This window comes from Coenobita brevimanus, chromosome 70 (assembly GCF_032717465.1).
Source record: "Coenobita brevimanus isolate Jiangsu-jjx chromosome 70, ASM3271746v2, whole genome shotgun sequence".
NCBI classification, from domain to species: Eukaryota; Metazoa; Arthropoda; class Malacostraca; order Decapoda; family Coenobitidae; genus Coenobita; species Coenobita brevimanus.
This window is the reverse complement of record NC_137023.1, coordinates 29,327,638-29,351,453: the sequence shown is the minus strand read 5'-3', so window position 1 is coordinate 29,351,453 and position 23,816 is coordinate 29,327,638.

Below are 23,816 nucleotides of genomic sequence, written 5' to 3'. Positions count from 1 at the left end.
CATTCTTTGTTTCTGCATTTGGATTTCTCCAGGACCATTTTCTCCTCGTTCAATCGTGAAAGAATGTGTTCACTATTCCCATATTGTACATTTCAACAAAATCTACCACTATTTCATCTCTGTCATTCTTTCTCTCACTCCGAATTTTCCCATACTTGTTTCTCTATATTTCGAATTGACTAAGTTTGCATTGATGTTTCCCAGTAGTATAGTATATGCAGTCATTTCTTCTTCCATAATCTGGGAGATGTCGTCATAGAATGTTTCTGTTTCTTCATGTGAGCTTTGAGAAGTTGGTGCAAATATCTGTATTGCTTTCTGTGTGTATCATTTGCCTAATCTTATTACAGTCCATGCTATTCATTGTGAAGAGAGCGTTGGATGCGAGAGGGATGTCTGTCGAGCAAGGAAGAGTGGCTGTGTGTGACAGAAATAAATGGAGAGAAATTGTGAATAAGTGATGACGCAGCCCTGAGGGGATATTCTCCCGCATTTGGTCTGATCAGCTAGTCAGGTCAGGTGCGGGTAAGGGGATGGGTCTGTTATGATGTGGCAGGGGTAAACCAGCTCTGCTGTCGGGCCCTGCTGCGGATGTCACTGATTGCATTGCGCAGTTGACCCTTGTGTGGTGTGGTGCGGTGAGGATCTGTCCGTTCTCCCTTTTGGGGCTAAGATGCGAATGAATGTGTTTGAATGGGTGAGTAAATGGGGAGTGTGTCGTCCTGTCTCGGCTACCTCCCTTTCCTTGGGGGAAGCCGCCTAGGTATATAGATAGACAGATAGCTATTCATTTAGATACACTGCTGAATTTAACAATGTTCTCTGCAAGATTTCTGTTAACTGAAAATCCTATTCCACTAACTGTTTCATTTTGCCTTCCTCAGTAGCAAAATAGGTGGTTGCTGTCTTCGGCCTGAATTAAATTTTCTTTTTTAGGATTCTCATTCAGACATACAATATCCCAACTAATGTTTTCAAAATCAGTCATTATGGTGTCAGGTTTGTAATCTTCTGTGAGGCTTCTCACACTATATGTGTAGATCTTCATGGATTTCAGATTATTTAATGTCCCGATCTCTGATCTGCCGAGACAATGACTACTCACTTTTTGTGGCACACTGCCCGTAAGTACAGGAGGAAGTGCGGGTCGACTTTTAGTAGACGATGATCCAAGAGGAACCCGCTTGAAATCATTAACAGTAGAATTAATGTTTGATTGGTTGGACTATGGCAAATAATCTCACCTTCTTGCCACATTATTTCTGTGAGACGTAATGCATGTGCCACCTTATGTACTATATTCAGAGGAGCCCTGTATATCTGTAAGGGGTCCTATGGTCCAAGCTGTTTAAGACGGCAACACGTATATCTGCAAGGCCTTCCCCTATCTGCCACCTAGGGACGCACCATGTTGCAGTGGGATCCGACCCCTGCATACACACACACACACACACACATATATATATATATATATATATATATATATATATATATATGTGTGTGTGTGAATGATGAGGTGAAAGAGAGAGAGATTGTCCAGGTGCTTAAGGGTGCGAAAGTGGATGTATGTAGAGTAACTGAAACTAAATCGAGAGGAGAGAGTGTGAGAGAATGGGAGTATGGATGGGGTATATGTGCAGGATTAGGTGAGAATGAGAGGGCAAAAGATGGAGTGTGTATTGTTGTGAGTAAAAGATGGAAGAAGAACATAAGAGAGTATGGATCAGTTGGGTCAAAGATTGTGTGGGTAAGATTGAAAGTTGGAATACAAATGAGGGCGATTGTGTGCGTGTAGGCACCAACGCAAGAGTGTGCAAGCAGGGTGAGAGAAGAGTTCTGGACAAATGCGGAAGTGTGCATAGAAAAGTTTGAAAGGAATGAGAGAGTGTTTTTGATCGGTGATATGAATGGTAAAGTAGGGAACGTGAAGGTGGATGAAATAGTTGGTGAGTGGGGTTTGCCTGCTGAGATAGATGAGAATGGCAGTGCGTTAGTGGACACTTCTGCCGGGAGGGGGTTGGTGATAGCCAATACCCTCTCCAGGCACAAAATGATCCACAGGTATACATGGCGAATGATGAGAAGAGTGGGTGGTGAACTGAATGAAAGGAAGGCAATGATTGATTATGTGTGTATGGATGAAAGGATGCGAAGATGTGTAATGGATGTAAGAGCTAATATAGGTTGGGGGAGTGGACTTTCTGACCACTACTTGGTGGTGGCCAGTATCAAGATCCAAGTAAGATGGAGAAATAGAAGAAGGGAAGGACGGGAAGAAGGAGTAGTTGCAAGGAGAGTGGAAAGGTTACAAGAGGATGAGAAAATGGCAGAATATAAGAGAGAAGTAGCAGAACGATTGGGTAAATATGAACTGGAGCAGATGGGGGACGTGGAAGGTGTGTGCAGGATATTCACAGAAGAAATATGTGCAGCATGTGATGTGGTGTGTGGGGTGAAGAGAAGACGAAGGGGGGTGCAAGGAACAGCGTGGTGGAATGATGAGGTTAGACAGGCTGTGGCAAAAAAAAAGAAAGCATACAATGAATGGATGAGAAATAGGGGAGTGGAAGAGTTAAGAGGTGGAAGAGAGAGTTATATGTAGAAAGAAAGAGAGAGGTGAAAAGATTAGTAAGAGAGAGTAAGAAGAGAGTGGATGAGGAATTTGGAAGGTATTTGAGTGTAAAGTGGAGGAACTGTAAGAAAATGTTCTGGAAAGAGGTGAAGAGAGTAAGACAGGGTGGCAATGAAGTTAGCAGGGGAATGGAAGATAAAACTGGTAGATTACTTGTGGAGAAGGAAGAGAAAGTGAGCAGATGGGGAGAACACTTTAAGGAATTGTTGAACATAGAGGATGGAAGGAATGCGAGTATAATTAGCTGGGGAATGGCTGGGAGAAGGAAGGAGATGAGAAGACAGGAAGAAATCAGTAGGATAGAAGTTGTGGAAGCAATGAAGAAAGTCAAATTTGGGATAGCCTCAGGAATTGATGGAGTGTGTGGTGAAATGCTGAAGCATGGGGGACAGGTAGTAGTAGAATGGATGTGGAAGACGTGCAGGATGGCGTGGGAGGAAGGTAGAGTCCTGGAGGATTGGAAGTCAGGTATAAGTACTCCCTTGTACAAAGGAAAAGGGGAAAAAGAAGTGTGTGGTAATGATAGGGGCATTTGTCTTCTTAGTGTAACAGGAAAAGTGTATGGTAGGATACTTATTGACAGAGTTAGGGAAAGAACAGAGGAATTAGTTGGAGAAGAACAAGGCGTTTAAGTACTTGGGTAGTGTGATGAGTAAAGATGGAAGTTTGGAGGGTGAAGTGTTTGGAGGGTACAACAAGGAAGAAAGGTTGCTGGTTCTTTGAAAGCAGTGATAAAACAGGGAAGTGAGAATGGAAGTGAAAAAGTTAATACATGACAGTATTGTGATACCAACTCTAACGTATGGGAGTGAAGCTTGGACGTTGTTGGAAGGACACAAGTCAAGAGTGAGAGCAGTGGAAATGAGTTATTTAAGAGGAGCCTGTGGAGTCACATGGAGGGACAGGCTGACAAATGAGGATATAAAGGAGTGTTGTGGTGTAGACGTGGATGTGATGGGAAGCATTAGGAGGAACACACTGTGGTGGTTTGGCCATGTGAACAGGATAGAGGGTGAGAGATTGACGAGGAGAGTGTATGTGAGTGAGGTGGAGGGGGGAGGGGGAGGCCGAGGATGAGATGAAGGGATGGGGTGGAGAGGTATATGAGAGAGGGGGGTGTGAGTTGGGAGCAGGGCAGTGAAATGGCGGGGGACAGGGCTAAGTCGAGGCGATTTGTTTGTGACCACCCATTACGGGATTGAGGCGTCTGGCAATAGATAGATAGATAGATATATATGCAAAAAGAATCAGGTCGATATTTATTACTGTTCTCGTGAAAGAAACCAACAAATACACAGACATGCATTTTCGCGAGTTGTGCCACAACGTCAAGCATGAACCCCTTTTTCTTCTGCCTTTCCCTGGACTTACCCCGACCTTGTGCAAAAAGAAATAGCCTATCTATTTCCCTTTTCGTGAAAGAAACGACCTAACACACAGACAGACACACTCATATACAGGTTCAGTGTATTGTTTTGATAATTTTAAGTACGGTACTAGAATTACTGGCTTCCGTTCAGCAAAACCTTCATACGTGTAATAACAAGAAATCAAGTCGCATTATTTAGATCTGTCAAATTTCAAGGAATATTTTAGAGGTTTGTACTTCTGTCCATGATTATTATTTGGGAATCGAAATTCTGACCTCGCTCCTAAAATAGCCAAATAAGCAGCCAAAGTGCATTTGGCCATAAAATATATTGTATCATCAACAACAACCCTTTATAAAACAAAAAACCACTTTGGCCATTTTGTTCTTCCCTCCCTGGACTGTCCTTATTTCCTCCCAGGGGAGAATTCCCTCACATTAGCGAATCCCTGGTCTAAGGACTAAAAACTTTACCTTTTTCTGTGAACTTTGACACACAGTCTCATCCATCATCTCCGGTCCAAGTCGGATAAAAACTAAGCTGAACTTCCCGTTTGAGCTTAACCTTCGACCTTTCATTCTAAGAAATAATAGGTTATATCCTGGGAAAACCCTCAACCCTTTCACCAGGTCTGGTTCAGATCGGAACAAAAATGTTTTTGAGTTTGGTCAGACCTTTGAACTTAACTTATGACCTTGACCTAATCAAACCATCTTTGCCTTACTCTAAGGCATTCTACCAAAAGTGATCTAAATACAACGAAAACGCTTAAGTTGACCTTGCTGTATGACCCTGACCTTTGACAGACAGTACTATTCTCCAAAACATTAAGCCAATAGTTAACCAAGTTGTGTCCAGTGTGAGCCCAAACCGTTTTACTTACTATGTTCATGTACTTACAGAATAGCACACACACACACACACACACACATCTTATATATATATATATATATATATATATATATATATATATATATATATATATATATATATAAAGGTGTTCGGGACTTACAGGGGAGAAAAAAATTGGATATTTAGGTGGGCAAAGTATGCAATCGATTCGACTTTACAAAGCATTCAAGCAAATTTTTTTTTTTTTTTTGTTATCAATGCAAAGTCGTGCCTCACTACCCCTGCATTCTTTAAATCTTAATGATCTGAGTACATTAAGAGTATGGTGAAGAAAGGTAAAAATAAACTATGTGGTACAAAAAGAAACAATATTTTTGACCTATACAACAAGCATAATCACTTTATTACATGTGGGATTTTTTGGTCAAGTCGTAGAGGGACCTTTGGTGCTGCACAACAAGGAAGATCAGCAGTCATTCTTCTTCATTCTTCGTCAGACCACTGTTGTAGTCCATTGCCAGTTTGACTGCCTGCTCAGCAGTGTCATTGACCACTTTGAGGTGGGCCATGACATCAGGAATGGGGCAGAGGTCATTTATGCTTGTCGGAGTGTCCAGCTTCAAACACTGGAAGAGGTTTCTCGACTTCTGGGCGACAAACTTAGAGATTCTCAGATCTGATGCCTTATCAATTGTCTTCATGTTCAAACGGCGCAGACCCTTCTTTCTCGGCAGTGCTGTGGTCATATTTTTCAGCATTTCCTACTTTTCCTCAGCAGTGACTCTGTCAGAATACATGGCTAGTGGAATGGGTCCGCACTGAGGTACCAGAGGTGGCTCTTGACTTTGTTCAGTGCCTTCTTCACTACAACGAGATAAACCTCTTTGAATTTTTCAATCTTCTTCAGGATGTTGAGGTCACCGATTGGAGTGTCGACAGCATTTGAGGCTTCAAACCAGTGCATCACATAGATGGTTACGTGGAAGACACAGATGCGTTTGATGGTCTCCTTTTGATGCCATGTGAAGAGGAAGGAGGCTGCATCCTTCAGATGATTTCTGAAACGGAAGATCTTGAGTCAGTAAAGGCCTTTGGCCATCCATCGTGCTCTGTGATAGGCACTTGGACGGTGAAAAGTCATCCGTGCTGGCTTCATGCCGAGGAAAGCCAAAGACAGCTGGAGGAGCTCATGGTAGTCATCACGGGGTTGGGCACGATCCATGTGCCTGACTATGAAGTGTTCACTGTCCTCGGCTCTGTTGGCAATCCATGACTGAGATTTTTCATCTAGGTCATCATCGTAGGGATCGAAGGAAACTGTTTCAATTTTGTTCCAGAACTCTTTGAATTGACCGAAGAGAGGATTTCAGGACCAGAAGAGAAAAAGAGGTCAAAGATCCCTGCCACTGAGTTCACACATGTGGTGCTTGCATGCCAAGAACAACAGCGGGACTTGGAGACCTCTTTCAGTGACAAAGCAAGCTCCGCTGTGAACCCCGGTGTTAAACGCTGTAGTATCAAAACAGAGCCCTGCAATCCAGGGCTTCACTTCCGGCCATTCATCTAGAATCCTTAGCACTGCCATTCCCATTGCTTCACCCTTTCCAGCAAGGATCTTAGGGATCGCCAGGATCTTCTCCGTACCAATCCTTGTAACAACAATGGCCAGGCGATCACTGTGGCCGCTACCATCGACTTTGGGCAAGAGCTTTCCATCAAAATGGAGAATCATGGGTGTTTGTGGCTGGAATTTTTTTTTGATATTTTCAGCGATCTCCGTCCTTGATTCCTTCTGAACAGTGGAGAGATCCGACAGACAACGTGAGTTCCCAAAGGTCAAGCCCTGCTGTGGTCAAGGCGGGAGTTACCACTTGCATTGCAGCTCGCATTGAAATGAGGCATAGGTTTGAGAAGGCCAAAGAAAAATTGCAAAGTATAGTGTAGTTCCCACCAGTAGCTGAACTGAATAAGCACTTTGCCCTTCAAGTTCCTGAAGGTTCGGTTTTTCTGAACACCCATATATATATATATATATATATATATATATATATATATATATATATATATATATATATTGTTACATAGCCTATGATTTCATCATCCTTTGTGTAATTTTAACGCATAGTGTGCTGCATGTTTGATCAAGAGCATGTTCTGCCTCAGTTCCCCCCTTCTACCGTTATAGTAGAGTAAGTCGTCCTTTCTGTTGTTCAGAGTAGGATTGTCAGCTCTTTGTCCCCTATGGCTTCATTTGCGCGTCCTTCTTACAAGTTGTATCAAGCTCTGCTGGTCCCTATATAATGAGCTCACTGCATCATTGCCACTTAGATCTACTCCTCATATTGCTCACATCTCTGTCCTTCCGTGTACAGTTATTATTATTGTGAGTGCTCAGGAAGTCTCCAACCATCTAGCAGCTGTGTAATTTGAGTATAACTGTTATTGCATTTTTTTCTTGTACTGTGTAGCGTAAGGTGTTAATTTGTAGGCCTGGTGAGGTTTTTGTAATTCATGTAAGGTTCTTATTGTCAGCCATCATTAATAAGATTTTGTATCTGTAATAATTTATCTTGCATTAACTGAGCATTATCCAGTGTATTGTCATTTTATCAGGGCTGACTTAGATAAATTTACTCTTGCTAATTTCGTGTTAATAGAAGCTATTGCAGTTAACCTATATTTAACCTGTTTTTTGCCATTACATTATCCTTATGAGTCCTGAATGTTTTGTTGTTAGTTTGTGCATTAAACTTTAACTTGTAATTTTACCTAACTCTTTTATTTTGAACCTGGGCCTTTATGGGACAGTAGTGATTTTTAGTATTCTCACTTAAAGTGTACATTATCTTTCTCTGTTCCGTAACATAAATTTGGCGACCTCATATCAGGATATTCAGGATATTATCATAAGGATATTACTTGATATTTTGTGACTGTGATTTATTCATGATGTCTACTATTACTACACTTGATGAAGCCAAAGATTTTTTGTCAAATGTGCAAACAGTGTGTGATGTAGAAAACAGAACAAAGAATGAACTTAAGCTTGTTGCTCAACAATTGGGAATTGCAGTTCACTCTCATCATTCTAAAGATCAAATTGTTGGCATGATTCATAAAAGCTTGTTTAATGTAACTCCTCCAAACGAGCAAACGCAGATTGAATTAGCTAAGTTACAGCTAGCCCTGCAGGAGGCTCGTGTGAAGGAAGCTGAATTTCAAGCACGTACTAAGGAGGCTGAGTCTCAGGCTAAGGAGGCTTGTGTTAAGGAGGCTGAATATCAAGCAAATGCTAAGGAGGCTGAATCTCAGGCTGGGATTCAGGAGGCACAGATACAGCCTCAGGCACAAATTGAACTAGCTAGGATTCAGGCAGACCATGAGTATCGCATGAAACAAGGTGGAACTGGATCATCTAGCTCTGATGATTTTCATGTGGCTAAAAATGTTAAACTTGTCCCTCCTTTTAATGAATCTGATTTAACAAAGTATTTTCAGTTGTTTGAGAGGGTAGCTACAGGTTTTAATTGGCCCAAAAAGTATTGGCCAGTACTCCTACAAACTGTTCTCACCGGTAAAGCTCAAGTAACTTATGCATCTTTGCCTCAGGATCAATGTGATAATTATGATGAAGTTAAGAGCTTGATTCTTAAGGCCTATGAGCTTGTTCCTGAAGCCTATAGAGTAAAATTTAGGACAACTTACAAGCAAGATAAGCAATCCCATGTTGAGTATGCAAAAATCAAAGAAGATCTGTTAGAGCAGTGGTTAAATTCTAAGAATGTGGATTCTGATTTTGGAAAATTTAAGCGGATGATTTTGCTGGAGGACTTCAAGAGGTGTATTTAAAAAGATGTAAGCCTATATCTTGATGAGAAAAGAATAGATAATTTGTCTGATGCTGCAGTTTTAGCTGATGAATATGTTCTCACTCACAAGAGATATTCTAAAGAAAAAGGGAAAGCTGAGAGTAAGTACGTTGCCTCTATTCAGAGTACAGGTAACAGGAAAGAGAATAAAGATGATGTTTCTCAGGAAGTAAATACCAGCTTCACCTCTAGATTTCAGAAAATTAAATGTACTTATTGTAGTAAGCTTGGTCATACTACAGAGAAATGTTTCAGGAGACAGCGTGATGTGAACAAAAAGAAGTCTTTAAATATTCAGTCAATTGGTCTAGTGTCCACCCTTGAGAGTTCCCAGAATTCTTTAACTGAGTTAACTGAACCTGCTTTGAGGGGTAACTTAAATTCTCATAATGAAGCTCCTCTTTTGAGCAGTAACGTGGGTGACACTCTCAAGAGTTCATGTGCTAATTTCCTGTCTGATGGTTTTGTTAGTCCTCTGGACAGTAATGACAGGAAATCAGTTAAAATATATCGTGATACAGGTGCTTGCCAATCCCTTATGCTGACCAGTGTTCTAGGCTCTAATGTTAATTCCTCTGATGAAACTGTAATCTTACGAGGTGTAGGGAATAATTACTTCTCTGTCCCTCTGTGCAGAGTGAATTTAGAGTCTGGTTTTGTTAATGGTTCCGTTATGGTTGGGTTGGTTGAGACACTCCCAATGTCAGGTGTAGCTTTCTTACTTGGAAATGATATTGGTGGAAGTCAAGTGTGTCCAGCTCCTCAGTTGTCTAGTGAGCCAGTGGCTGCGTCCCAGGATTGTGATGTCCCTGATGTGTTCCCTGCATGTGCTGTCACTAGGGCTAAGTCTAAAGTTACTGGTGATTTAGAGGATAATGATGATGATGATGATGTTATCCTAGCTGACACTTTTCTTGCTAATTTGGACCACTCACCAGATGAGGCAGTACCCCGTAGTGTTGATAATTTGTCTCGTCAAGAGTTGGTTGAGTTGCAGGTTGCTGACCCTGAGTTGAAAGGTCTAGCTAACTCTGCTTGCAGTGAGGAAGAGTCAGCCGGTGCTTCTACTTGATATTATATAAAGTCAGGAGTACTTATGAGGAAGTGGAGACCCCCAGCAGCATCAGCCGACTGTGAATGGGAGGTTGTACATAAAGTTGTCATCCCTCGTGTTTGTAGGCAGTTTATCATTAGAGTGGCTCATGATTCCTGTTTGGCAGGGCACCTTGGAGTGAGGAAGACTGTGGCACGCATTTTGAAACACTTCTACTGGCCAGGTATCTTCAGGGATGTTTCCTGGTATTGTAAGTCTTGTCACACCTGCCAAATTGTGAAGTGTAATCAGACCAAAAAGGTTGCACCTCTAGTTCCCATTCCTCCTTTTGAGGCGCCATTCACCCGTGTGTTGGTGGATATTGTGGGCCCTTTTCCTAAGACTTCTTCAGGATTTTCTTATGTGTTGACCCTGATTGATATGGCTACTCGTTATCCTGAAGCCATTCCACTTAGAAATATCTCAGCAAAGAACGTGGTTAAGGAAATGCTAGGGTTCTTCACAAAGTTTGGTCTACCCAAGGAGGTACAGTCAGACGGGGGAAGTAATTTCATGTCAAACGTTTTCAAGCAGTCTCTGAAAGAGTTGGGCATCACCCAGATCACGTCTTCAGCTTACCATCCCCAGACCCAAGGAGCATTGGAAAGATATCATCAAACACTCAAATCGATGCTCAAGAAATACTGTTTGGAACATCAGAAAGACTGGGATAAAGGTCTTCCATTCGTTGTATTTGCCGCAAAAGAATCTCCAAATGAATCACTGGGCTTCTCACCTTTTGAACTACTGTTTGGCCATGAAGTAAGAGGACCCCTTAAGCTACCCAAGGAATGCTGGCTGTCGGAGGAAGATGACGTCAACCTGCTGGAGTATGTGATGAAGTTCAAAGAACGGCTGTCCACTGCTTTACAACTGGTGCTCAGGAGAAGATGAAGACTTGGTATGACAAGAAGTCCAGGTTACGCCACTTTCAGCCAGGAGATCAGGTTTTGATTCTGCTACCGGTTCATGGGCAACCTCTTCAAGCCAAGTTTAGTGGTCCTTATTTCGTGGAGAAGAAACTCAGTGATGTCAACTATGTCATCGCCACACCAGATCGTAGAAAGAACAAGCAACTTTGTCACAGCAACATGCTAAAGCTATATCACAGGTGGGACGAAAATAATCCAGTCTGCACTGTAGCTGTTCCACCCGAGTCTGCAAGTGAAGCTCTCCCATGCAGTATGAGCCTGAGTGATAGTTTGGGGAAGAATCCTGATATCATGAATGATCTCCAGACTAAGCTTTCTCATCTACCTCCCGAGGAAAGGCAGGAGTTTTCGGCATTACTGCAGGAGTACCCGCAAGTGTTCCGTGCCATCCCAGGAAGAACCACTGTGTTGATGCATGATGTCGATGTTGGAGACGCAAAGCCAATTAAACTGCCTCCTTACCGTGTGAACCCAGTGAAAGTTCCTCTCATCCAGAAGGAGCTTGGCTACCTGTTGGACCACAAGATGATTGAGCCCTGTCAGAGCGAGTGGAGTTCTCCTGTCACTCTAGTCCCTAAGCCAGGTGGGTCACAGCAGCTTTGCATTGACTACAGACGTGTTAATCAGATAACCAAAACAGACACTTACCCTCTCCCTCGCGTGGAAGATTGCATAGACAAGATCAGAAAGGCTAGGTACATAAGTAAGTTGAATTTGTTAAAGGGATACTGGCAAGTACCTATGACTGAACGTGCTAGGGAGATCTCATGTTTTGTAACACTAGGAAAGACTTTTGCATATTCTGTAATGCCATATGGTATGAAGAATGCACCAGCCACTTTTCAGAAGCTCATGAATGTTGTAACAGAGGGTTTGGCAGGGTGTGTTGTTTATATTGATGATGTATTAATCTTCAGTGACAACTGGAAAGATCACCTATGCCATGTCAGTAAATTTCTTGAGTGTTTGGTTCAGGCTAATCTTGTAGCTAATTTATCAAAGTGTGAGTTTGGTCAAGCTAAAGTTCAGTACCTTGGGTATGTAATTGGTGATGGACATGTTGCACCACCAGGAGCTAAGGTTCAGGTTATAAGTGATCTTCCCAGATCTAAAAGTAGGAAAGAAAGATTTTTGGGAATGGTAGGTTATTACAGGAGATTTGTTCTTAACTTTTCTATTCTCATATCACCACTTACAGACCTACTGAATAAGGGAGTTAAATTTGTCTGGACTGATAACTGTGAATCCTCTTTTAACCAACTTAAAGCTATCCTATTAAGTCAGCCAGTGCTCGCTACTCCAAATTTTGCTAAGCCTTTTAAGATGGCTGTTGACGCAAGTGATACAGGAGCTGGGGCTGTTTTGCTGCAAGAGGATGATCAGGGTATTGAACACCCTGTATCTTATTACAGTAAGAAGTTCACTCCACCTCAAAAGAACTACTCAACTATTGAGAAAGAGCTTTTGGCCTTGATTTTGGGTTTACAGCATTTTTCATTTTATTTGTGTTCTGGTTTTGACCCCATAGTCATTTATACCGATCATAACCCACTGAAATTCCTTAGTAAGTTTAAAGATAAAAATCAGAGATTGACAAGATGGAGTCTACTTCTTCAGGAGTATTCATTAGACATACAACATGTCAAGGGGAAAGAAAATCTTATTGCAGATTGCTTATCTAGACTTTAGACAGATTGTTTTAGAGTAATAAGAAATTTCCTTTGTAAATTTCTTTTTCTTTGTGGGGAAGTGTTACATAGCCTATGATTTCATCATCCTTTGTGTAATTTTAACGCACAGTGTGCTGCATGTTTGATCACGAGCGTGTTCTGCCTCAGTTCCCCCCTTCTACCGTTATAGTAGAGTAAGTCGTCCTTTCTGTTGTTCAGAGTAGGATTGTCAGCTCTTTGTCCCCTATGGCTTCATTTGCGCATCCTTCTTACAAGTTGTATTAAGCTCTGCTGGCCCCTATATAATGAGCTCAGTCTTTGCATCATTGCCACTTAGATCTACTCCTCATTTTGCTCACATCTCTGTCCTCCCCTGTACGGTTATTATTATTGTGAGTGCTCAGGAAGTCTCCAACCATCTAGCAGTTCTGTAATTTGAGTATAACTGTTATTGCATTTTTTCTTGTACTGTGTAGCGTAAGGTGTTAATTTGTGGGCCTGGTGAGGTTTTTGTAATTCATGTAAGGTTCTTATTGTCAGCCATCATTAATAAGATTTTGTATCTGTAATAATTTATCTTGCATTAACTGAGCATTATCTAGTGTATTGTCATTTTATCAGGGCTGAATTAGATAAATTTACTCTTGCTAATTTCGTTTTAATAGAGGCTATTGCTGTTAACCTATATTTAACCTGTTTTTTGCCATTACATTATCCTTATGAGTCCTGAATGTTTTGTTGTTAGTTTGTGCATTAAACTTTAACTTGTAATTTTACCTAACTCTTTTATTTTGAACCTGGACCTTTACGGGACAGTAGTGATTTTTAGTATTCTCACTTAAAGTGTACATTATCTTTCTCTGTTCCGTAACAATATATATATATATATATATATATATATATATATATATATATATATATATATATATATATATATATATATAAAACTTGAAGTGAAAGTATGACCAGTAGCATATTACACTGAAAAGAACGATGGACGATTTGAAGTTCAGCAGAACTAATTATTTGCTTTTACTGACAGTTTGTTGACACTGATGACATACATGGTGGATAAAAAAAAATCGCAGATTTGTAGAGGTCTAACTGTAATTTGACCGGACAAATCGGAACAGGCCAGACCTTAAAATTATAAAATGAAAAGAGAGCTTTATAATCAGGACACCAGATCTGTGTCGAAGATGATATCAGGGGTGCTAAGTGTGAGGAATAGTTTGAATGATACTTTGCACACAGTAGATGATTTATTTACCAGCTGTCGGCAGCACGTGATCAAGGCAACACAACAAACTTGACATTCTGGTAGAGTTATAAAAATGTTTTCTTTGAGGTTAGTGTATAGAAAGGATGTTTTGTAAACACTGCAACAAACACTGTGCCCTGTCAGCCTCATTGATTTCCACATGTATTGAACACCCCATGTAAATGGGCGTTATTTGAAGGCCATCGTTGACAGTGGACAACTGATTTTTCGTAAAAGTTCAAAAGTCCGTTATGCTGATGACGTGTAAATTCTAAAAAATGCAAACATGAACAATACAACACTTCCACTTTCACTTGAATGATTCTTCCTGAAGATATGCCCTTCCCGTTCGTACTTCGCTAGCATGAGGAATGTTTTATTCTGGTTTTCACTTGCCCTCCGGGGAGAAGGTACGATCCAGTAGTGCACCTTACAAGGACTGGCACAGATAGAGGTACAGTTTAGAGTCGGAGGTAGGAGTAAAAGTACGGTCGGTGGAGAGGCACAGGCAGGTGATGGCCGAGTCAGTAGAGATTTTTTTTTTTTTTCCCTAACTGACGAGAATTCGATTTTCAGCTGGGGCAGAGACCAGTTTAAGAATTTGACTTTCGTTAAAACAGACGGTACTGATCAACCGTAAAACCTACTGTCTTGTAAAAATACCCTCCCTGATGCCAATACACCAGTTCAATTTAAGACAACCGTAGCATATATATTAACTAAATATGGGCTGTACGGGACAGCCTTAGAATGTATTAAATATACTGTGGTATTGTAATTTTTAAATACAAGTTCTTTTGCTACCGGAAAATGTTTAATATCGGAGTTCCACCATTTGGGTTTAGATTTTTTGGCAGGCCTTCTGTAGCGCATTGGTATACATAACCTGTGCATTGTTGAGAGTTTCTATTAAAAATTCCATGCATCATTGATATCTGATGTTTCTACAATGGGATGTCAGTCACAATTGCCTGCATCTCATCCTCGGTCTCCCCTTCCCTCTTCTCCTTCCACCTCATTCACACTCTCCTTGCTAGTACCGCACTCTCCATCCTCTCCATATGGACAAACCATTATTTCTCCTGACGCTTTCTATCACATCTGCATCCACACCACAACGCTCCGTCAGTTCTTTTTTTGCCATTCTATCTCTTCATGTAACTCCACATATGCCTTTCAAATAGCTCATTTCCACTGCGCTCACGCTAAACTTGTGTCCTTCCAACACGGTTCATGCATCGCATCCATTCGTTAAAGATGGTATCACAATTCTATCATGCTGTGACTATTTTACTTCCATCCTCACTTCCCTATTTCTTATCACTGCTTTCAAAGAACCAGCAACCTTTCTTCCCTGTTGTACGCTTTCAAGCACTTCATCCTCCAAACTTCCATCCTTACTCATCACACTACCCAAGCACTTAAATGCCTTTACATTTTCCATTTCCTCACCATCCATCCTAAGAGTGCATTAAAAAACTTCATTTATCTGGAAGAGCACAACTTTACACTTCCCTACCTTCACCTTTAGATTCCGTTTCTTACAGTTTCTCTCCCAAACTCATTCACCAGGCCTTGCAGTTCCCCTTTGTCTTCACTCAACAACACAGTATCATCTGCAAACAAAAGAACAAGAAGTTTCCAAGCGCTGCCCTCTCTTATCTGGGCCACTCCAACATCCACTGCCATACCTTGCATCTCTTTTATAACCCCATCCATATACAGATTGAACAACCATAGAGAAATGATACATCCCTGTTCACTTAAGAAAAATCACTCAGTTCACCATCCACATGCACTGCAGCCCAAGTGCCCTCGTACATACTCTTCATGGCATTCGACACCTTCCTGTTTACTCCATAATCTTATTTTTTTCCACATTCCTTTTCTATCCACTCTGTCTTATGCCTTCTTTAAATCCATGATGGCCGCAACAACTTCTTTCTCTTCTCTAGAATTTTTTCCTCGAAACACCTTAGGATGAATTATCTGGTCTACACAACGTCTTTTCTTCCTGAAACCTCCCTGTTCTTCTCCAACTAAATTAGACTAAGACGACAAATGCCCCTTGATTACCACACATTTCATTTTCACCTAATCACAGGAGAATAATTATACCTGACTTCCAATCCTCCGGGACTGTACTATCCTCCCAGGCCAATCTGCACATCTTCCATAACCATTTTGGGACTGTCTCTCCCCCATGCTGCGTCATTTCACCACACACTTTATGAATTCCTTGGGCTTTCCCCATTTTGACTCTCTTCACTGTTTCCACTACTTCCATTCTACTGATCTCTTCCTCCCTTGTCACCTGCCTCCTTCTCCCAGCAATTCCCCAGCCAATTAATCTCGCGTTACTTTCATTCTCTAAGTTTAACAATTCCATAACGTGTTCTCTGCATCTGCTCACTTTTTTCTCCTTTTTCCACTATCAATCTACCATTTTTATCTTTCATTCTCCCACTGCTTTATCACTGTGTTTAACTCTCCTTGCCTTCATCCAGAACATTTTCTTACATTCCCTCCATTATATAGTCATATTCATTCCAAGCACCTTATCCACTGTCGTACTCTTTCACAGTTTTTAAGATCTTCTTGTCCACAAAAATGAATATTGTAAATTATATATATATATATATATATATACACCTAGGCTGCTTCCCCCAAGGAAAGGGAGGTAGCAGAGACAGGACGACACACTTCCCATTTACCCATCCATTCAAACACATTCATTCGCATCTTAGCCCCAAAGGGGAGAACGGACAGATCCTCACCACACCACACCGCACAAGGGTCAATTGCGCAATGCAATCAGTGACATCCGCAGCAGGGCACGACAGCAGAACTGGTTTACCCCTGCCACATCATAACAGACCCATCCCCTTACCCGCACCTGACCTGACTAGCTGATCAGACCAAATGCGGCAGAATATCCCCTCAGGGCTGCGTCATCACTTATTCATTCACAATTTCTCTCCATTTATTTCTGTCACGCACAGCCACTCTTCCTTGCTCAACAGACATCCCTCTCGCAACCAGCGCTCTCTTCACACTGTCCATCCATCCTATTCGTGGTCTTCCTCTCAGCCTTACACCTCTCACATCAGATCTAGTTATCTTTTTCACCAATCGCTCATTATCCATTCTCTCCATATGCCCAAACCATCGCAACACCCTCTGCTCAACTCTACCAGCCATCTCCCGAACAACTCCAGTTCTCCCTCGCACTTCATCATTTCGCACCCAATCCATACGCTTCACTCCACACATACTCCTCAGACACCTCATCTCCATTACATTCAAACTTTTCCTCTCTGCTACACCCATATTCCATGTTTCAGCTCCATATGACGCAGTCGGTACCACAACACCCTCGTACAACCTTCTCTTTACATCCATTCTAAGCGAAGGACATCTAAACACTTTTTTCATTCCTCCCAGCACCTTTCCTACTTCATTTATTCTAAACTTCACTTCTGCATCTATTCTTCCATCCACAGCAACATGTGACCCTAGATATTTAAAACAATCTACCTCCTCAAGCAACTCACCATTCAAAACTATATTCATCCCCCTACCATCTATCAACCTCGTACACTTCATCACTTTACTCTTATTCTCATTTACTTTCAATTTCCTCCTTTCACACACCCTTCCAAACTCGTCTACCAACTGTCTCAATCTCTCCTCTGAATCAGTCACCAATGCAGTATCATCTGCAAACAGCAGCTGCTTCAGATTCCACTCTCCACCATCAACATTCACCAGACTCAGACCTCCACCTAAAACTCTTGCATTCACCTCCCTTACAACACCATCCATGTAAATATTAAACAACCAAGGCGACATCACACATCCCTGTCGCAGCCCCACTCTCACGGGAAACCAATCACTCACAGCATTTCTCACTCTTACACACGCTCTACTATTTACATAAAAACTTTTCACCCCTTTTAGTAACCTACCATCAAGTCCATACAATCTTAAAACAGTCCACAAAGCCTCCCTATCAATTGTATCATACGCTTTCTCTAAATCCATAAATGCCCAAAACACATCCTTGCCTTTCGCTAAATACTTTTCACACACTTGTCTCACAGCAAACACCTGATCAACGCATCCCCTCCCTCTCCTAAAGCCACACTGCTCATCACCAATCACTCCCTCTGTACCCTCTCTAACTCTCATAATTAACACTCTACCATACACCTTACCTACAACATTCAACAGACTTATACCCCTAAAGCTAGTACATTCATACTTATCACCCTTGCCTTTATACAACAGGACCACACAAGCACTTGCCCAGTCAACTGGCACCATACCTTTCTCAAAGCACACATTCAACAATCTTACTAACCAGTCAACAATAGTCACTCCACCACCCTTCAGGCATTCCACAGCACACCCATCCATACCTGCAGCTTTCCCTGTTTTCATCTCCTTTACTGCCTTCTCCATTTCCTCCTTCGTGATCAAAGAATCATTCAACTCTCCCAACACATTTATTCCTTGCACCCTTCCATCCACCCCAATCTCAGCCACCCTTTCCTCCTCTACATTTAACAATCTTTCAAAATACTCTGCCCATCTCTTCCTTACTGCATCCATCTCAATTAACATCCTTCCATCCTCTGCTTTTACTCGTTCTTCCTTCCCAGACTCTCCCTTTCGCACCCTTTTCACCTCCTTCCAAAACATTTTCTTATTCTGTTGAAAAATCTCTGTCAGCCGCCTACCCCACCTCTCATCTGCTGCCACTTTAGCATCACGCACAGCCCTTCTCGCTCTATTCCTCTTCTCCTTATACCTTTCATATGACATCTCATCCTTGCTCTGCAGCCACACTTCATATGCACGTCTCTTCTCAGTTTATATATATATATATATATATATATATATATATATATATATATATATATATATATATATATATATATATATATATATATATATATATATATATATATATATATATATATATATATATATATATATATATATAAACTGACCAAAGACGAAATGAAAATAGACAGAGTACTGTAACAATTTCGTTCATTACATCTTCAAAGTGACATGAGGGTGGAGGAATTATAAACACACCTGCAGCAGGGAGCGGCACATTGGTTCTTTGGCTAAACCAGCCCAAGAGCAACTGTCCTGCCTTTCCATGAAAATGATTGATATTGTTTTCATATTGAAACAAGAAGAGACTATCTTCACAGACCTGTGGTGAAACTATTGCAGTAAATTTTTAAAAGTTTCGCGCTTTGAAACTTATAGGATATGTGACACTGTTTTATTAAAAAGTTTCCTTATGGCCAACGATGAAAATTGCTAAATAATCATCCGATGCATCAGCTGATGCAACAGATGGCATGTCAGATAGGTTCAAAATTTCAAGTTGAAGAAGTCTGAATTTAAAAAGAACATTTTTGTATTTCATAAGAAAATCGCTTAGAGCTCTCGAAGAGCAGATGTTCAAACTTTCCTTGAAGGAGAAGTAAAACAAATCCCTCAGGTGTACAACTTGTAGATCTGTCGGCTTCGCCACATGTAAAAATTTTATGTGCATGTAGGGTTGAAGTATGAGAGCACCGTCATGGAAACCACCATCAAGAATAGGCCGGCAAGCAATTCAGGTGTTGTGTCTAAAATTTCATACAAAAACTGCAATACATTTGAAACAGAACAATCTGGAAAAGACTTGGAAACCATGACCTCACAGCGTAAGTATAATGTAAGGACGGTCCAACAGAGTAGTGGCTTATTCCAAAGCAAGGCTTCCAATGATCACGCTATTGACTGGGCAGGTAGGCTGCTAGCAAGGTCAAAACGCCTCGGTGAAAGAAATACAACTGAATTATGCTTAATTTCTGGTTCATATGAGAATAATGTAAACCCGCGCAATGATATTTTTAAATGTGATAAATTATTAACTGAATTAATTGAAAAGCAATATCCCCCAACATAAATATTCTTTGAATAGGCATGCTATTAATGGATATAAGTTCAGCCAACATGAGGTGAGGTGAGGTCATGATATATCAGGTTAAGTTAGAGCCCTTCTTTGTTCTGGATTCCCCTCCCTGCTGTAGTTGTTTATATACATCATCATCATCATCATCGTCATCATCGTCAGGAGCAGCAGCAGCAGCAGCAGCAGCCATTGGGAGTCCACTGCTTAACAAAGGCCTCCCCCAATCATCTCCACGAATTCTTTGGCTAAGCCAATCTCTGTCACGTTTTCTCTGCAAACCTCTCTATCTCATCTCTCCACCTCGTGTCTGACCTTTTTCTGCTACGCTTACTATCTCTTGGAGTCCAGTCAGTCAACCTCATGCTCCATCGGTTATCCCTTATTCTTGCAACATGATCTGCCCACCTCCATTTCTGTTCTTTAATAACTTCTATAATATCTTTGACTTTATTCTGCTCTCTCACCCAAGTTGATCTTTTCCTTTCTCTAAAAGATATTCCCAACACTGACCTTTCAAATGTTCTTTGAGAACGGAGTAGCTGATTTTCCATTGTTTTTTTAGTTTCCAGGTCTCATAATCGTACGTCACAGCTGGAAGTAAACATTCGTTCTATCCTTTCCGTTTCATAGCTGCCTATTGGCAAGCTACTCTTCATGTTGTCTTTATGTTTACCGAAGGCTTTCCATTCAGTTGTAATGCGTCTTTCTATTTCGTTCATATAGTCTTTCGTTAGTTTCGGTATTTGCCCCAAGAAATTGTATTCCTCGACTTCTTCAAGAATTTCTTTGCTTATTCTGATGTCGCTCTTTGTTGTATTTGGATTGAATATTTCTTTAATTTTACTACGGTACATCTTTAGCCCTACTTTGAGACTTTCTCTTTTCAGGTCATTTAACATTTCTTGCAATGTCTCCTCTGTTTCTGGGATTAGGACAATGTCATTTGCAATCTTAATTGGTTTAGTTTTTCTTCATCTATGTTCACTCCTTTGTTTTCCCAGTCTAGGTGTCTGAAAATACTTTCTAGGCATGCTGTAAATGATTTTGTGAAACTGTATCTCCTGACGCGTGCCCTTCTCAGTCTTAAATTTTCTGAGTCAGTGTGTAATTTAACTGTAACAGTTCTCCCTTTATATACGTTTTCCAGCAGTATTGCAATGTTTTCATTTACTCCTTATTCTTGCAATGAGTTTATAATTCCTATGTTCTCCTCTGAGTCGAGAGCCTTTTAATAATCAGTGGAACTTAAGCACAGTGGTTTATAATAATCTGTAGTTTTCTCAGTTAGCTGATTCATTGTGTGTAGGTGATCAGTAGTCGAATACCCGTTTCCGAATCCTGCCTGTTCACGAGGTTGGTTTTCTTATAAGGTTGTTATACTATTCGTAAAGACTTTAGTGAAGAGTTTGTAAATGATTTAAAATAAGCTAATGGGTCGATAGTTACTAAAATCATATAAGCCCCCTATTATGTAAAGCAAAATAACTATTGCTTTTCACCATGTTTTGAGAATTTTCTTCTTTTTTTTATACAATGAGTAAATAAGTGAGCGAGCCTGTTTTGTACTTCTAGTGTAATGGTATGTTTTTTTTTCAATCCCACCTGTTGACACCAGTGTAACGGTAGGCTTTTACAATCCCCACCGTTATTGTTCATCCAGGGTAATGACGGATATTTATAATCTTACCTGTTGTTGGTACTGATCAACTTACCCATGGATAATACAGGTGGTACTCGACTTGGTATAGTAGATGATAATTATTTAAGAAAATTTTGGTAGCGTTTGTAGTTTTTGGACGAGCTTAGATTTAGTCAGTACCACAGGTGGTCGTCGTTCCCTCAGCGAAGGAATCTTGAATTGGAAGGGGAGTGAATTAGGCTTGAGGACTTAATTTCCTTGATTAGGTACACTAAGAAAGAAAAAAAAATGATATATACTTTACTCTACTTTAATAACTTTATGCTAGTTTCCACAAAACATTTTTAATTACATGACCCTTTGTAGTATGAAAGAAGATTGTACATTAAAACCATGGTTTGGATGATCATTCCTCCAACATTGTCACCAGGCGAAAGCAATTTGATACATACAAGCGATTTATGAGGTCATTGTACCTTACTTTCTTTTTGTCAGTTATTCTTGGGCTCGACAATAGCCTCAAGACAGGGACCTTTTTACGAGCATGGGTTGTCTTTTCGGGCTGGCATAGCCTCGAACCAATAAGAATTATTACTCGTGGTCTATTTCGTCCATATAATATAATCTCATCATGTAATTCTCTATAATCCACTATCAATTCAGGATTATTTATAGTTCATAATCGTCATTACTACATAATCACCAAAAATACATAATCACTCGGGCTTGTGTAGCCTCGAGGTACAATTCAAAAATTGTTTAATCACCAAGAATTCGTAATCACTCTGGCTTGTTTAGCCTCGAGGTACAATTCAGACATTGTATAATCACCAAGAATACATAATCACTCGGGCTTGTTTAGCCTCGAGGTACAATTCAAAATTACATCATTGCTCACAATCACTAAGTTCCCTTCCACGCTCCTAATTTCCTAACCTTAATTTAAGAAAGAAAACGGTTAATGGTTTTGAATTTCGCCCTTCCGTTACCAGATTACATCACTTTTAAATTTCTATTTCTTATTTACAAAAAAAAAGTTCACTTAATAGATCAATGATACTATTTCAATGACCTTTGGTTTATACAATAATTCATGGGTAGTGTAAGTGTGTATGTTCACGTCTAGGGAGCAATACTACGGGGAGGCCTCGTGCTCACACTGACGTCGGCGGTGTCTGGGGACTGAACGAACGTCCGTTATACACGACGTCTGGGCAACAAGTCTACGTTAAGCTTTCAACAATATTATTTCATATGGTCCATGCCAAGTAAGGATTAAACAAAGAAAAAGAGGGGGGGGAAGGAGAAATGTGGACAGCTCACCTGAACGAACGTCTGTTATACACGACGTCTGGGCAACAAGTGCGGGTTCCTTGGTACGTCCGCGACGCCACTGCTAAGTCAAATGAGGTGGTGTTTTTGAAATTTGGTGGGTTTCAATTCTCTTTACAATTTATTTAGCAGTGTACCCATGACGCCAGGACTTTTGACTGAATTGGGGAAAATTTGGGATTTAATCCTTACTTAATTTAGATACTGATTTTACCACTATCCCGCCTTGAATTTTGGGGCAGCTTATGCCATCTAGTGACGGCTAAGGTAAGCGGGACTATTAAATCCTCACAAATTACATTATTTAGGCCTTTTTGACTGTTAATCTCACATATTTGGGTTCTAGCAGCTTCACCAGCAAACATTTCACAACTAGGATACAGAAAGAATTGTATATTCATCATTACTCTGTTTAAGGTTTAAACCCAACAACGACAAGAAAAGCTGCGCGCATCTGTTATTCATTACTCAACCAGACGGAGGAATTCCCGTAGCTCAACATCCACAATTACATCACCCAATGCATAGATACAGAGATACATACATTTAAAAATAAAGTTAACCCTACATTAATCATTAACATATGAATTACTACTTAGGACAGGAATTTATTGACTAGTATTCAGGTTACATCCTATCTAACTTAGAAATTACAGTACCTCTAAACACATACATGAATATTAAATTTGTGGCACTACACTACTCCTCACCTGACAATAAACCTGCTACTATTCCATCTTCTCCTGGTGCCATTCCTCTTTTCATACTTTTAAGAGAAATGTTTATTTCACCCAGTGTTACCTCTGTTATTCCACATGTTTCAACTGAAAAGTAAGCTGTTGTTACTATTGTCTTTAGTGCATACAGTTCTCTATAAATTTCCTCAACTGTCTTCTCCATCCCATCCCTGTATTTAATGTCATCATAGTTGTTGTATATGAATAACATTATTTGTTGATTTCCTGGTGTCATTTTACTGTGCAACTGTTTCACACTTTTTCTTCTTTTGATGGCTTCTTGTTTCTGATCAATGTTTCTCTTTCTTTTTTGTTCTCTGCCACTTGTTGAAATGCATATTTAATTCTGCTCTTTATTTTTCATCTTTCTTAGTTTTTATTTTCATCTCAATTTTCTTTTCGGCATTTCGAGGATAATTTTTTAATACGTGTTGGTTTTGGTTGTA